Source organism: Prenolepis imparis, unplaced genomic scaffold (assembly GCF_030444845.1).
Source record: "Prenolepis imparis isolate NDT839.2.m4 unplaced genomic scaffold, iyPreImpa1.0 SCAF_3, whole genome shotgun sequence".
Lineage (NCBI taxonomy): Eukaryota > Metazoa > Arthropoda > Insecta > Hymenoptera > Formicidae > Prenolepis > Prenolepis imparis.
The window spans coordinates 9,866,813-9,884,799 of record NW_028141161.1 but is presented as its reverse complement, the minus strand read 5'-3'; the positions used below and the strand labels follow the sequence as shown (position 1 = coordinate 9,884,799).

Here is a 17,987-nt window from a genome sequence, read left to right as displayed (position 1 = left end):
TTATGATTTAATTTATCTACGCGCGTTAAAACCTCTCCTCCGAAAAGGACCGCTCGTCAGAAACTAGTCAAGCAGAGTTACAAACTCCGAACTCTCATGGCACGAGCTTCTCGGCTGTTCTGGAGTGGTTTCTGGAGAGGGTAAACACACGGTTCCTTTCCATGGCCACCCCCCCCCCCTCAGCCTCGAGCAGGCCTAATAATAACGACGAAATTACCGTTCGTGGCGGCGATAACGAGGAGACGATGTCAGGCAAAGACACCGAGTACTTTAGTTGGGAGAGACAGAAAGAGAGAAGGAGACGAGGATAAGTGCGGAAGCGGGGAGGACAGTAAAGGGACAACATCGACGACTCGTGGAAAGACACGGGCTTCCGACGACTCGAGGGCCGTTAAGAGATCGAGGACTCAATTCTGCTCAAGAGTGTCGCGGCGCCAGCCCTTTTCAGAGCGAGCCTATATACAGAAAGTAAAACATAACGCTGGCGTGTAAAATGAGAACTCGTGTACATATTTCTTGGAGAATGCGTCTCCCGTGAGAAAACTATAGGCCTCAGAAAGGAAAAACTCGAAGTTGTTTTAATCTTGAAAAATTTCTAAAAAAATATTTTATTATAACAGTATAACATAATTTCTTTTGATCGATAATAACAAAATTAACTTAATTATTTTTATATAAATGTTAATTAAATCGTATCTTAAGTTTATATTACTAAACAATTTTCTATTGACACTGCGTTATATTTTATAAAGTTTGATTTAATTGATTTCGCGCCGAAAAAATATCGCATCACAATTAAACGGATTAAATTCTACGGACAAAAAATCTACTCGAATATATATTTTTTTTCGCTAGCAATTCTTATTTTTTATGGAGTATATCTTTATATATCGCGAGGGAACGTTCTTTCATAGTGAAAGAGCCGATAACTGCACGCATAAAATATGTGCTTCTCGACTGCTCTTTCTTCGCAGATCGTACTGTGTGGGTGGAAAAATGATTGTGCGTTCAAGAGAAGCGAACAAAAAGAGAGGCGAAGGATAAAGTAAACCATTCGGAACGGAAGGGCGAGGAAGGAAGAGAAGGATAAGAAGATAAAAAAGGATAGGGCAGAGAGAAAAGGCGTAAGAGAACACGTGTAGGAACCGGGCTACATATCCCATGAATAACCCATAGCAAGACAGCACGCTCGCTTTCGTATGTATAGGTGCAACCATAATCATATCGGAATAGTGGCACTGTGTGTGCATTCGCTCGCATTGACGCCGCGACGAACGATACATAGATATAATCATATACGGATGGAGAAATCACCGGGATGTACGCGCTGTCATAACTCGACCTAGGTATAGGTGAAAGGTTCGCCACGTGTTTAGACGAAATCGATCTCAAAGCATATGAGAGAAAATCCCTTCCGTCGTGACTCGATATAACTTGACGATCGAATGTCGATATTCTATCGAAAATCTAAATAAAGTAGTAGTTCTTACTTTTTCATCTCACGATTATATTTTACGATATTTAAACATGTTATAATATTTCGAGCTGAATAAGTATTTTTCGACTTTATGATTTCTTTTCTCCTCCGTTTGGAATCGAAAATGAAGCAACCTTTACGGAGTCACTGGATTTAAGGAGGCAGGGATTTAAATGCCTGCTTAAATTTGCGGTGGACCACATCGTATACTATAGCACACCTACCTGCTGTTGTGTTGCTGCTATACATAAACGCCGGTAGGTATATCGCTTTGCTGGGCTCGCTCGGAATCATCTACCTGCCACGGCGATCATTGTAGTACTAAACGTCGCACGTCGCACGATGCTTATCTAAGTCCGCACACGATGAGCCCCAATTTCCTTGCACTTGCGAACCTACACATAAATACATGCGACATGTAAACAAGCAAATATACATATATGTATACGAGTAATGGGAGTTTCGAGAAGATAGCGCGATTAATTGCGTCATTAATTCGATTGTCTTTTATCGGCTGATTGCATAATTCTGTTATCGACGAACTGATATTCTCTGTGTTCTATAGTAAAATATATATACGTTAAAAAGATTACACAATACATTAAGTAGCATTAGTTTAATTAAAAAATAGCATTATTCAACGCGTAATCGAAGATAACAGTAAAAGCAACGAGAATGTTAAGAAGAATGTTAAATTGCGCGCTCAATTTCGATCTACCAGATTTACAAGATCCTTAATTTGTGGAAAATATTTTTGTCCAAAGATATTCTTATCACATCTCTCGCTTCTATCTAAAAAGCGATTGCTGCAAAGAACACGCAATAAGGACGAATTAAAGTTTTACGACGACGTCGGAAATGATATCGCAGCTATTATCATCTCCATCGTTGTCGGATAGCTCGCAGCAAATCGACAAAAATTGTATGACGATGATCTCGAAAATATCGCGACGCTGAATTTTGCACGCGGCGCATATTTATGAGCGTACCAAAGATAAAATCTCATACCGCGGCAGGCTGGCCCATTTTCACGGTATTTCTCCGACACTCGATGGGCGGACTAATGAGAATCAATGCGACGATGACGCGAGAGTCGCTATATCGGTTGCCGAAGAAAGAAATAATATATTGAAATAGTTATAAACGATAAAAAAAGATCACAATAAATTTTTATTAATCAATTTAATGAGAAAGATTAAGGAGAAGAGAAGAAATAAGAAATAAGATATATAATTGTAAGTATCTTGAAATTTATGTTGGCGCTCTTGTAACACTTTGCATATAAAAATATTTAAAAAATATAAATTAAAATGTTAATTGATACACATAAAATCTAAAAAAAGAGGTGAAGAATATTAAAATAAAATTTATTATATATATATATTCGAGGATATATTCACATTTTGGTTGGAAAACATTTTCCATCGAAATATTTAGAATTAAAAAAATAAATTGTAAACACGTTAGAGAATTCGAAGAATGGTAGAAACAAAGATAAATCTGTTTCCGTATTGAAAAGATGGAAAGAGGAGGAAAAAACGAAACACGCGCTGAACGGATAGATATGCCACCGAATCGACGGAAATCTTTTCAATGGGCACAAAGCCCCACGATCATGTGGGTGAGCCTTACGAGAGGATGGAATTCCAGGAGGCCCAGCGTTGTACAACGTGTTTCACACTTCGGGTTTCATCCGCCCACGCCCAAACAAATATATAATGCGACATTAGAATAACAAATAGTGACTGAAGCGTCCACGCCTGAGAGCCGCGGGGTGCCGTAGGTGTGCATCTAACATAAATACTAATACGGACATAAATAAGTACGTGCTTATAAAGTGGCTCCTTCGTGTGGTTTGAAGAAAATTCTGCGTAAAGTACTCTTGAGAGGAACGCGATATAAAGAGGAATCACAATGAAAAATCGTGAAATATTGTCTTGCGTTAGAGGATTAAGTTCTTAAGTCCTTTCATTTTTTTTTATTTTCTTCAAAAATTCTTTCTTGAAAGAGAAAAATGGCTAGAAACGTCTAAACTATACAGATTAAGTTCTCTTCTATGCACTGTTTAAATAATTCAAAAATATTTAAATAACAATTGCTATTCGATCGCCGAGAATAATCTTTACCTTGATAATCAATACGATTGTAACACTTCTTTACTTGATAAAGAGTTTAATCAAAATTTAGAAATAATTAATAAAATATTCTAATAAATAGGTATATACCTATAATTATCTTATCATAAAAATGATATGTAATTTCACAAGAACTTTTATTCGTATTTAATTTATTTTTTCCTTTGTGTTTTATGTTTTTCATATCAAATATCAAACAAAAAATTCTCTCGGAAGTGAATAAAATTCTATTATGTATTTATGTTTCATTTCGCTTGAATAATATATGCCAGTGAAATATAATGTAGTATATTCTCTAAGATGTCAAATTTAGGTGTCCCTACTATTAGAATGCCACTAATGCGTGCTATCACGACGAATGATACAATGCAACAATGATAGATAAAAGTAGCGGCATAAAAAAAAAGTAGCGCCGATTATTTCCCTCCCTTCGTCGTCCCGAGTGTATCGCGCTCAGCGACTTTCATCTCTTCCAACCCTTCGCCTTTGCTATTCTGCGGGATGTAGTTACACGATGCCAAATGGCCGCCCGGGGACTCTAATCGAAATTAGTTTTTTAATTGAGGGGACTTATTTAGTCGTTAAAGCCTGGAGGGCGAGGCAAGGGAACGGAGGAGAGCGCAGGTCGACGCGAACGACTTTTCCTCCGGTCATTTTCCTTCAACCGCTCAATCTGCTTTTTATAAGCGGCTGTTCTCTTTTTACGCGTGATACCTCGCTGCCCGCTACTCTACTTAGGCTGTAATTATTGTGGCATCATTATGACTGCTTATCGAGGCAAGGAATACATCCTACAGTTGCGTAATTATCAAATTCAGTTTGTGAGTAAGATGTATAAAATAGTAGAATATATAAATATATATATATACGGAATGTGTAAAAAATGTAGAATATAAATTTTGGATTAAAAAATAAAAATCGATAAAGTATCATCTTACAAAATTAAAAAATGTTGAAATATTTTAAAACTCCTTTCCACTTGTTTTATAACTTTCAATATTTGATTTATTTTTGGAAATTAAAGAGACAATATATATTCTATATATTTTATTAACAGATAATATATTAAATTTATTTTATGGAAATAAAAGCTTTTCGATTGTTATTCTAAATGTTAATTTTGATATGTAACTTCTGATTGATTCTTTATTACAAAATTTAATTATATCACAATTATACTTAAACAAGATTTTGTAAAGTTTTCATTAAGACGTTGTCAGTTGATTATTTAATTATTTATTTCCAATGCGATTTAAATTACAAATCAATTAGCATAACCCGCCGGGCGGTACCCAAAATAGCCTGTGAATTTCATGAATGTTACGGAACAAGGCTGGGCCATTAACCGGATAAGTTTCTTGACGCCACAACGATGAGGAGAGAAAGGTCACGAAGGATGAGGTCGGTTGGCAGGACGACAAGGAGAGAAATAATGAGCAGAATGAAGAGAGTACCAAGCATAATTCGCGCTCAAATATCGCTCCAGAAGATGGAAAAAGAGAACGAGCGAGGAGCTCGGTAGTGCGGAACGTTCTTGGGCAATTTCATAATTAGCGGAAGGCAAAAAGCATGCGGGGCTCAGCGAGTTCCATCAAGCGATCTCCAGCCTCGATTGGACTGGGGCTATTAAAACCAGAGAATCTCGAAAATTAATAATGCGATCGTTACGTGCGACATTTTGACTGGATACAAAAATAATATCAGCAAGATGAATTGCAAAAGAATACATTTTTTCTTTAAAAGAAAAAAGAGAAAATGTTTTCATTTTTATCTTTATTAATTTAACGATATCAGAAAAAAATGATAAAAATTCTCTTTATTGTGCAATATTATTTCTCGTCAATTTAAAAACAGTTCTGTTTTCGATTCTATATAAATGCATTAAATAAAATAGACGCTACGCCCATCGAGTGCATTCTTTTACTCCCATTCCCCCTTGTTTATAATAAACTTGAAAGATTCGCGCATTCCTCAAAAAATCCCTTTTGAACGCGTTTTCGCCCTCGAACGAAATTACAGTTACCACACCTTCAATTTCTCACTTTTCCCTGAGCTTTTTTCGAGCCAACGAGAAAACAAGCGAAATTTACTTTACGAGTCCTCGCCGGCCCCCGTTTAGAGTCACTCGTAAATCTGTGCCACGGCTCATTCGAGGGGAAAGAAACGGCAACCCCCTCAACTCTGCCTGCCATTTTCCCCGTAGATTTCTCCTCGAACGGGACAGTCCGGTCGATAAAACAATTGCCGGGGGGATAATCGGCATTATTTACGCCGGATTCGTTGTAGGATACACAATGGCTCGGGGAAGCGGCCAGGGATGTTGCAGGGGGGAGAGAGGACACTTCGTGTGTGTGTGTAACCACCGAGGGTAGAGGCTCGCAGAAGATCTCCCTGGCGGTTATAAGCCCGGAGGGTGATCTCCCAGCAGTGGTGGATGGCTTATCCCACCCTGTCCGCCCTCGCGGTTAAAGTGGCTCCAATTAGACACGTCGCTGGATCTCGATGTCAACCGAGTGTGCAAACTCTATCTCTCTCTCCTGCTCCCCCTTTCGCCGACCCCTGGGGACGAAACAATGCGCGGATGCGATCCTGAAAGCTGTCCTCTCGACCCCGACTTCCACCGCGCTTCTCGAAAGCCTCGATCCTGAACTTCACGAGGATTTAGCGACTACGCGTGTCTATTACTGACGCGCGTCGATCAATTCGTCGCTAATGGGTCGCTCTGTAATCACGCGCGAAGGGCTTGCAATTAGCTCCGGTGACATATCAGTGTGTAGAAGCGGAATAACGAGCGGAGATCATCGCCAGATCCTTTCGCGTTAATAATATGTCTTTGACACACTTCATTAATTTAGAATTGTTATTGTTTTAGTAAAAGCGTTAGGATGTTTCAGTATTTTTTGAATTAAGAGTTCTTAAATTTCTCTCTGCATTAATAATTGTTTCATTTAAATCAGACTTTAGAAGACTTCCGAAAGATTATTTAATTTAAATCAGACTAAAAATCTAAAAAAAGAATACTTCTCAGATTGATACAAAAATAAATTAAAAACTTTAGTTAAGAATCGACGATACCCAAGTCATAAAAATTCAGAATTCTCTGAATCTCAGAGTCTAAAAACGTAAAGAATAGAAATGCCTGAGGACTTGGAATACGTATTACGAATTCAGAATTCAATCTAAGGACTTTGCGGTATTCCAACGCGTGTCGACGTCGAGTCTTTAGCGCGGTTTGCAATTTCGGAATATTTTGTCGCCGACAAAGGACGACTTTTTCTAGTCATTGGGTATCGCGAGCGACGGTCGACAGATGCCACGGAATCGCGTGTCGGTGTTTAGCAGGCAAGCAGATCTTCGTTTAAGGTGGCTAAACGGCCGATACGAAAAGCCGCACGGCCGGTTATTCGCGGCCATTGTGTCGGCCATCCTCTGTCGATCGGAGTCCTATTACGACCGGGCCGGACCGGTTAAGCTCGCGAACGCGAAATGACAGGTTTTGACAGCTTGCCGGCACATTCGGGCGATACGCAAAAAAATCCCCCGATTTCTTCTTTTCTCTGCCTGGCGACAATGGCACTTCGCGGCTCGCTTGAAAATAGGAGGCATAATTGGCGTGACGTGATGGCTGCTTCCGTTATAGATCGCGTGTCCTAATCGCTTGTCGCCCAAATTGCTGCCAATTTCGGATCGCGCACCGTGTGTCGCCATTATATGCATTGTAATTGGACCGTAATTGTAGACATCTATAGTCAGGAAGTAAGCCTCTTTCTAAACTCAAACGCCGACGGAGAAACGTTTGGCGGTCCATCAGTTACTTTAGGGGCCTGTTAATTTTCTCGTCGACGCTCGCCAGACAGTCTATTATTATTGTCTATTATTATCGCATCCATTACGCTGTTGCTATTGTCATCTTAGACGTTACTATAGTTGCTAATAATGTATCTCTGATATGCTCTATTATTTCTTTATATTTTGTGTCAATCTATAGCGCAATTAATAATTACGAACACTGTAAAGTGTGGTAATTTAAATATATATATTTAACATAAAGCGTAAGCTTAAGAAAAAATCAACATTTATTTTATCGAAAAAATTAAAAGAAATCTTAATAAACTTAATTTCCAAAAAGAGATTTAAATAAAATAAACTGAAATAAAATTCAAGAGCGATGGCAGAAATGTAGATTTATGTTTCAATTTATAAAAATAGCAGAAAATTTTATTATACGATTTATCATACTGTTCTTCAGTTTCGATTTTCGTGAAGTCAAAAAACGTCTATTAATGTGTAATCGGCATTGAGAAAAAGCTGTGTTGCTTGTCCGCAATTTTTATATTCTCAGGATAGAAAAAATCTATACACGATAGAGCAATTTCCGCGAAAATCTGCTGGAGCCGACAAAGAGCGAGTCTTCGATCGCGACGCAACCCTGAACGAGCGCGCGAGAGATTGTCGAGAGGGTGCTCGCGCTCGCGCACAACCGAGACCCCATTACCCAGGAGATTATGGTAAAGTGACTAGCTGCCAGGAGGGGGAAAGGGAGGGTTTGGCGCAATTAGGGCGCCACGAGGGTAGAGATGGAAATGGTGAGGAAGGTTGTCGAGGGTTGAAGGAGAGACAGGAGGATGGCAGAGAAGAAAGAAGAGAGGGAGCTGGTTTACACAGAGGGCGGATCGCGACGCGCCTTAATGCGGTTTCGTCGGAATTGTTGTGTACATACACTAGTCGTATTTTTGTGTCAAGATTTAGACAGACATATTTGCGTATATCGACTTTTATAGAGATCGCTTGGATGTAATATTATTTCGACCACTTTATGTGTGAGAATTCTAATCTAAAATTCTAGTCTAAGATTTTTTTTTTTATAAAGATAAAAATATAAAAAAAATTTCACTTTAAATATCTTACAAAAGAATATTCCAAGATTTTAATAATTTAAGATTAAAGAAGCTGAAATTAAAAAATGTTGGAGTTTGAAGTATATGTATGTCAAGCATGATGAAAAAGAAAAGTATAAAAGAATAAAAATTTAAAAAGAGAGAGAGAGAATTCTGGAAATTCAAACATTTAGAACTAAACTTTCATTATTTGTTAATAAGAGCAGCTTAAAGAATATCTAACTGATAGGCTAATATATATCTTTGCAAAGTATATATTTGCTAAAAGCAAATCTCAGGTTATAATCTCATTCTAACAGCGCGATGTTTGATATATAAATAAAACGTTCTTCTCAGCTTCTCCGGTGTTTCCGATTGATTTTATATATTCAAATCTTTTTTAGCTTATACGTATTTAATTATTATGAGATCCAAAATCTGACATTTCCATCATCAGATTCTTTTTCCATACCAGACCAAAACCTCCTTTTCCAACACAGCATCGCGCGGGAATAAACAACGTAACGTTAGTCACAATACACGATCGCGCATCTTCTGTATGTATGCAAAATTCCTCACACTCGACAAAATAGGCGTGTCCGCGCACGTGGATATTGCGTTCACGTGCACACATATAAGTGTATACATGACGAGGAGGTACGTCAGTCAGTCACTCGCTCACTCACTCACATCCCTTCGTCGGGGTGCATGCGTAATGAGGCATCCGCGCCATTTCTCGCCCCCCTTTTTATTCGTTTCCCTCCCCTTGTCTCCGCCGTCGAGGACGACGGAGAAGATCCCTCCTACGACCCTTATCCAAACCCACCCTTCGTCGACGATACGGACGAGACGACGGAGTCGGTATCCAATTCGCCCTGCGGCTCGATTCGCCGCAGGGAAATCCTCGTGTAAATACGCTCGCAACTGCTGGCTTTACCTATGTAAACATCCTCCTTTTCCCCGGACGCGTCTATGGAAATTGAACCTCCGAATTCGAGACCGCGAATCTGCATATGAGAAATTATTTTCGCTTATGTTACGAATTTTTAATCCTTTGCATATATCCTCGGAATATATCCAAAAGTCGTAGAAAATTGCAAAATATCACGGACAGTTAAATAACTATTTACTGAAATATCCAATAATAGATTCATAAATCACTATACTCTTGAAACTAAGAATCTCTATTATATCTCCAGTTTATCTCGCATTTCAAAGGTTCTGCCCACAAAAAAAAAGATACGTGATATTATTTTCTAATTCGTCGAATTACTACGCCCTTCATTATTATGCAGTCTATTCCCTGTCACCCTTTGTTTGAACAAGCCTGGCGGCAGAGTGTCACCGTGTGCAAACGCAGAAGTGCAAATAATAAAGTGTCAGGCGGCATTACAAGCTGACCGAGGTAGTGAAGGGAGATTGACAGGAAACGAACGTGAACCAGACTCAATCTCGCACATGCCTACCATTTCAAACTGATCAAAATACTCGATACATGTATACATTTGATTACTTGGACATAATTGTGCAAGACACTATAGATTATTTTATATTTATAAAAAAAATAATAGAAATATGAGAAATCAAATTCTATGCTACGTAAAGTTACCGCTACATTAATAATTACTTTAAGTAATTACTATAATTATTGTATACAATATTAATTCCTTATTAGTTCTCAATCCAAATTATATTTAAATTAGCGAAAAATCAAACGATAAAGCGACCGCTATAGCTGATTTTTATTTGATTTTTCGCTAATTTAAATATAATTTAGATAAATGATTAATATTAATCAGAGAAATTTTCATAAAATTCTTTCCATACCATATTGTCCCACGATTACCATGATTTTCGAGTAAATTCTAAGAAAAAAATTCTCTCTGTGTATGAAATGATAATTTATAATTTGAATCCTGCAACTTTGATTTTTAATTAATTAAATGAATATTTTACGCAAGAAATGCGTTTTCAGATTTATCCCATTAGTTACGTAAACGTTATTCATCGACAATATTCAATGATTGAACACCGTATTATTGATAATTCGCTGTCGAAATATTTTACTATGACAATTATAAGGTGACCGGTATTTTACTATGCATATACACGGTAACGCCCACCCATAATCGCGTGTGTAAGTAATTAAATCGAATGAAATAAAGTGCGAATAACTAAATTAAGACATAAACGCGATAAGAAAGTCTATGACAGATGGACATGTAGTAATAGCTAAACTGAACGTTATGAAAAAAGTGTCTGCATATCTTTTTTAATTTGCGTATCGAATTTTGTCAATGACGAGCGATGCTCGAGCACAAGTGTCCCTTTTAAAAAAATTTGAGATAACATGAGAAGAAAGCGAAAAGAATAAAAGAAAAGAGTCCGAAACATCAATGCTCGAAAGTACACCGACGTTATAATCGCGTGTGTAAGTAAAACTGTATGAAATACATTTAATACATAAATCACTGCGTAGAAAGAAACTCGAACAGGTGGACATGTAGTAGCTAAACGATTTCACACCTCGAAGTGCGATGTGCGATACCTAAACAACTGAAAATTGCGAAAAAAGTATCGGTATATCTTTTTCAGTTTTTGTCTGCGTATCGAGTTTCATCAATGCCGAGCTCGGTGCTCGAGCTCGAGGCTCGAACGTGCCTTATAAGGAAATAGAGATAACGCGAGAAGGACGCGAATAGAGAATCCGAAACCAGCCAATAAGACTCGACGTTTCACCAATAAGGCCAGATGTCCGCGAGTCAACGAGTTTCCTTCTTTTCTATTGGTTCGAGAATCGAGATTATTGGTCATACTCAAGGAGTCCGCGCGGATTATTTAGGTCGACTCTGACGGATTATTTAGGTCAACTCCGCGCGGATTATTTAGGTCAAGAAAATCTACATCCCATTGATAAATCGAGAGACGTGTCGTGCGGATTACAATGCCTCTCTCAAATCATGATATTTCTAATTATAAGAACAGAATGATTATAACTATTGGCTACTGAGCAATGACTCCGCGCGGATTAATTAATACATATTAATACATGCTGAAAAAACTCTTGCTTACACCTTTCCAGCTATAATCTTTTCGTAAATAGCGATTTTAATATTCTTAATTCAATTATTTGTCGACTAAATTTCATATAATTATATAATAAATTGTGATGTTAAAAACGATTTCTGCGCTGCAAATCGATTGCGTGTGAATGCATGTTTTATATAATGCGCATTGTAAACTTTATGCATCGCATCGCTTTTATTTCAATCGAATAAGTATTAATCAAAATTACTTTAAGAAAGGATCGCAACTTTGCACATCGTGTTCAGATTGACAAATGACAGAATCGTTTTCATTAGAGACCCTCTATACTCTATAGGAATCATTAAAATATTCATGAGATTATTAATACGAATACTTATTGAAAATATATATGTATAATGCATAATTTAAATTTCTTTCGGAGCTAATTTCGAAAATAGGTTTTTTTAACCAATATTATATTATTATTACATTAGCGTTTTTTTATATACTGGCTATATATTTCGCGAATGATAAGAAAGATAAATAATTCGAGTTTTATTTTGTCCAAAATGCATAAAATATAGTCTCGATCTTATGTTAAAAAGAATGATATAGAAATCAGCTAACTGTCAAAAAATATTAATCGAGTTTAAAGTACTATAACATTTCATTTAAAACATACTATTTTAATTTTTATAACAAAATATTATTTTAAAACTTAAGCAACTTATAAGCAAATTAACGCTTTAATCAGCTGATATATGTCCAAAAATAAAGTGTTAATTATATTTGCTAATTAAATTTTAAAATAATAATAGGTTGTAGAATTTAAAATAGTAACATGTTGTAATAATATGTTATAATTCCTTATCTGCGATTAATATTTGTAGACAAAAATCAGCTGAGAGATAACTGTCAAAAATATTAATCAAGTTTAAGTTAATTATAACATAATATTTAAAACCTATTATTATAACATATTTTTATTTTAAAATTTAATTAACATCTTATTAATATTTTTTGACAGGAGTCAGCTGATTAAAAAGTTAATTTGCTAATTCATTTTTAAAATAAAAATGTTATAAAAATTAAAATAATAATATGTTTTAAATAATATGCCATAATTCTTTGAACTCGATTAATATTTTTGACAGTTATCAGCTGATTTCTGTCAAAAAATATTATTCGAGTTTAAAGTATTATAACACATTATTTATAAGATTATTGTTTTAATTTTTGTAACATACTTTTATTATAAAATTTAATTAACAAATTAAAGGCTTTAATCGGCTGATTTCTGTCAAAAAATATTAATCAAGTTTAAACAAGCTTTATATAAAAATATTCTTTTTTATATAAAATCGAGGAATGGCATGCGCATAGTGCGCGCATGTGTTATAGTACTTATAAAAAAACCTGAGGAATCAAATTCCATGCTACGTAAAGTTACCGCTACATTAATAATTACTTTAAGTAATTACTATAATTATTGTATACAATATTTCTTATTAGTTCTCAATCTAAATTATATTAAGATTAGCGAAAAATCAAACAATAAAGCGATCGCTACGAAATGATAATTTATAATTTGAATCATGCAACTTCGATTTTTAATTAATTAAATGAATATTTTACGCAAAAAATGCGTTTTTAGATTTATCCCATTAGTTACGTAAACGTTATTCATCGACAATATTCAATGATTGAACACCGTATTATTGATAATTCGAAATATTTTACTATGACAATTATAAGGTGACCGGTATTTTACTATGCATATACACGGTATCGCCCACCCATAATCGCGTGTGTAAGTAATTAAATCGAATGAAATAAAGTGCGAATAACTAAATTAAGACATAAACGCGATAAGAAAGTCTATGACAGATGGACATGTAGTAATAGCTAAACGATTTAAACTGAAAGTTATGAAAAAAGTGTCTGCATATCTTTTTTAATTTGCGTATCGAATTTTGTCAATGACGAGCGATGCTCGAGCACAAGTGTCTCTTTTAAAAAAATTTGAGATAACATGAGAAGAAAGCGAAAAGAATAAAAGAAAAGAGTCCGAAACATCAATGCTCGAAAGTACACCGACGTTATAATCGCGTGTGTAAGTAAAACTGTATGAAATACATTTAATACATAAATCACTGCGTAGAAAGAAACTCGAACAGGTGGACATGTAGTAGCTAAACGATTTCACACCTCGAAGTGCGATGTGCGACACCTAAACAACTGAAAATTGCGAAAAAAGTATCGGTATATCTTTTTTAGTTTTTGTCTGCGTATCGAGTTTCATCAATGCTGAGCTCGGTGCTCGAGCTCGAGGCTCGAACGTGCCTTATAAGGAAATAGAGATAACGTAAGAAGGACGCGAATAGAGAATCCGAAACCAGCCAATAAGACTCGACGTTTCACCAATAAGACCAGATGTCCGCGAGTCAACGAGTTTCCTTCTTTTCTATTGGTTCGAGAATCGAGATTATTGGTCATACTCAAGGAGTCCGCGCGGATTATTTAGGTCGACTCCGGCGGATTATTTAGGTCAACTCCGCGCGGATTATTTAGGTCAGGAAATTCTACATCCCATTGATAAATCGACAGACGTGTCATGCGGATCACAATGCCTCTCTCAAATCATGATATTTCTAATTATAAGAACAGAATGATTATAATTATTGGCTACAGAGCGATGACTCTCTCCGCGCGGATTAATTAATACACATTAATTAATACATGCTGAAAAAACTCTTGCTTACACCTTTCCATCTCTATTCTTTTTCTAAATAATGATTTTAATATTCTTAATTCAATTATTTGTCGATTAGATATAATATAATTATATAATAAATTGTGATGTTATAAAAACGAGTTATTCGCTGCGAACCGATTGCGTGTGAATGCGTGTTTAATATAATCCGCATTGTAAACTTTATGTATCGCCTTCATTTCAATCGAATAATCAAAATATCTTTAAGAGAGGATCACAAATCACAACTCTGCGCATCGTGTTTAGATTGACAAATGACAGTATCGTTTCCATTAGAGACCCTCTACTCTAGAGGTCATTAAAATATTCTTCAGATTGTTAATACGAATATTTATTGAAAATATATAATATGCATAATTTAAATTTCTCTTGGAGCTAATCTCAAAAATAGATTTTTTAAACCAATATTATATTATTATTTAGCGTTTCATTATTTAGCGTATTCATTAGCGTTTTCACATGATATACTGATTATATATTTCGCGAATGATAAGATAAATTCGAGTTTCATTTTGCCCAAAATGCATAAAATATAATCTGGATTTTATGTTAAAAAGAATGATACAGAAATCAGCTAATAACTGTTAAAAAATATTAATCGAGTTTAAAGTACTATAACATTTTATTTAAAACATATTATTATAATTTTTATAACATAATATTATTTTAAAATTTAATAATCCAATTAATGCTTTAATCAACTAATGTCAAAAAATAAAGCGTTAATTTGCTAATTAAATCTTAAAATAATAATATGTTAAAAATATCAAAATAATAACATGTTGTAAATAATATGTTATAATGCCTTATCTGCGATTAATTTCTTTTGATAGAAATCAGCTGATAACTGTCAATAAATTGTGATGTTAAAAACGAGTTTTTCGCTGCGAACCGATTGCATGTGAATGCGCGTTTAATATAATCCGCATTGTAAAATTTATGCATCGCATCGCCTTTATTTCACACACACAATCGAATAATCAAAATTATAATAGAGGATCGCAACTTTGAGCATCGTGTTCAGATTTACCAATGACAGAATCATTTTCATTAGACAATTATCAGCTGATAACTGTCAAAAATATTAATCGAGTTTAAGGGGAATTATAACATATTTATTATTATATTTTTTGACAGAAATCAGCTGATAACTATTAAAAATATTAATCGAGTTTAAAGTATTATTTAAAACATATTATTTTATTTAATTTTATTTTGAACAAACTGTCAAACTACTAACTCTCGCGATGACAGCCTCTCAATACTACGAATATAATGTACAATGCGAATCGAGACAATAAGCATCGCAGAGAAGATGCAACAATACTTGCGAGAATGGACACGCCTTTTTTAAAAAGGGATGTTATAATACTTTCAACTCGATCGAAATAAACAATTTCTCACTCACCAATACGTGCAATAGCGCAGTTGTTGTAGTACACAGCACACACATTGATCTGAAAACAAAATATTCAAATTATGTATATACATGTGTGTGGGGAGGAAGGAGTGTGTATGTATGTGTACAAAGTGTTTTGAAAGTCTGGAAACAGTCGAATATCTCACTGCAGTTTAGAAAAAAATGTTTTTAGATTATTTTAAAATTTTGCATACCTCACAGTCCCGCTGTCGCCCGATACCTCCCCGGGCCTCCTCCTCCTCTCTTGGTCAATGATATAGCACTCACAACTCGCGAAAATATGAATAATTACGATCGCCCGACACTTCACACGACACTCCCGACACGCGAAACTTTACACGGCACTCCCGACGCGACGCGTGAGACACACGCGTATTTCGCGCATTGCACTTGCAATGAGAAAAAACGATGCGAAAATCATAATCGTACGAATCAACGTCCGTTCGACACTCGAGAATCTCGCAGTCAACTCGCGCGCAGCTTATCAGCAATGCTACCTGTAACAAATAAAATAAAATAAAATATTACTATACTTATAAAATAAAATATTACTGTAAAATTAAAATAAGAATTAAAATTGAAATTAAAATAATAATACGTTTTAAATAATATGTTATAATATTTTTGACAGTTATATCAGCTGATTTCTATCAAAAAATATTAATCACGTTTAAAGTATTATAACATTTTATTTAAAACATATTATTATTTTAATTTTTATAACATATTATTATTATAAAATTTAACAGCAAATTAACGCTTTAATCAACTGATTTCTATCAAAAATATTAATAAAACATTAATTTGCTAATTAAATTTTAAAATAATATAAAATAATATGTTATTTAAAATATATGTTATAATACGTTATTCTTGATTAATATTTTTTGACAGAAATCAGCTGATATAACTGTTAAAAATATTAATCGAGTTTCAGGAATTATAACACATTATTTAAAAGATATTATTATTTTAATTTTTATAATATATTCTTATTTTAAAAATTAATTAGCAAATTAATACTTTAATCAGCTGATTTCTATCCAAAAATATTAATAGCGGATAAAGCATTATAACATTTACAACATATTACTATTTTAGTTTTTATAACCTATTATTATTTTAAAATAATTATTTTACAGTGTAATATTTTAAACTCGAATAATAGTTTTTGACAGAAATCAGCTGATAACTGTCAAAAAATATTAATCGAATTTAAAGTACTATAACATTTTATTTAAAATATATTTTATAATTTTTATTACACACTATTATTTTAAAATTTAATTAACACACAATTAACGTTTTAATCAGTTGATTTCTGTCGAGAAATATTAATAAAGCGTTAATTTGCTAGTTATATTTTTAAAATAATAATAGGTTATAAAAATTAAAATAGTAATATGTTGTAAATGTTATAATGCTTTATCTGCGATTAATATTTTTTGACAGAAATCAGCTGATAATTCTCAATAAATTGTGATGTTAAAAACGAGTTTTTTGCTGCGAACCGATTGCGTGTGAATGCGCGTTTAATATAATCCGCATTGTAAACTTTATGCATCGCATCGCCTTTATTTCAATCGAATAATCAAAATTACTTTAAGAGAGGATCACAACTTTGCGCATCGTGTTCAAATTGATGACAGAATCGTTTTCATTAGAAACCCTCTAGGGGTCATTAAAATATTCATGAGATTGTTAATACAAATACTTATTGAAAATATATATAATGCATAATTTAAATTTCTTTCGGAGCTAATCTCGAAAATAGATTTCTTAATCAATATTGTGTTATTATTAGCGTTTTCTGATATACTGGCTATATATTTCGCAAATGATAAGGTAAATTTGAGTTTCATTTTGCCCAAAAAGCATAAAATATAGTCTCGATTTTATATTAAAAAGAATGATACAGAAATCAGCTAATAACTATAAAAAATATTAATCGAGTTTAAAGTACTGTAACATTTTATTTAAAACATTTTAATTTTTATATTATTTTAAAATTTAATAAGTAAATTAACGATTTAATCAGCTAATGTATGTCAAAAAATAAAGCATTAATTTGCTAATTAAAATTTAAAATAATAATAGGTTATAAAATTTGAAGTAATTATATATTTTAAATAATATATTATATAATGCCTTATCTGCGATTAATTAATATTTTTGACAGAAATCAGCTGATAACTCTCAATAAATTATGATGTTAAAAACGAGTTTTTCACTGCAAATCGATTGCATGTGAATGCGCGTTTAATATAATCCGCATTGT

At 34.1% G+C, this 17,987-nt stretch overlaps 1 protein-coding gene across 1 annotated transcript in view; it reads right to left on the bottom strand.

The window, feature by feature from the left end:
- The window catches only part of LOC145933364 (uncharacterized), a 79,713-nt gene that overhangs the window by 59,735 nt on the left and 1,991 nt on the right, over window positions 1–17,987 (bottom strand). Inside the window, exons 4-6 of the mRNA XM_083032995.1 lie at window positions 15,904–16,206; window positions 15,698–15,746; window positions 1,702–1,872 (exon numbers count right to left, since the gene is read on the bottom strand). The gene's annotated coding sequence lies outside the window, so the exon portion shown is untranslated. The remainder of the gene's footprint in view (window positions 1–1,701; window positions 1,873–15,697; window positions 15,747–15,903; window positions 16,207–17,987) is intronic.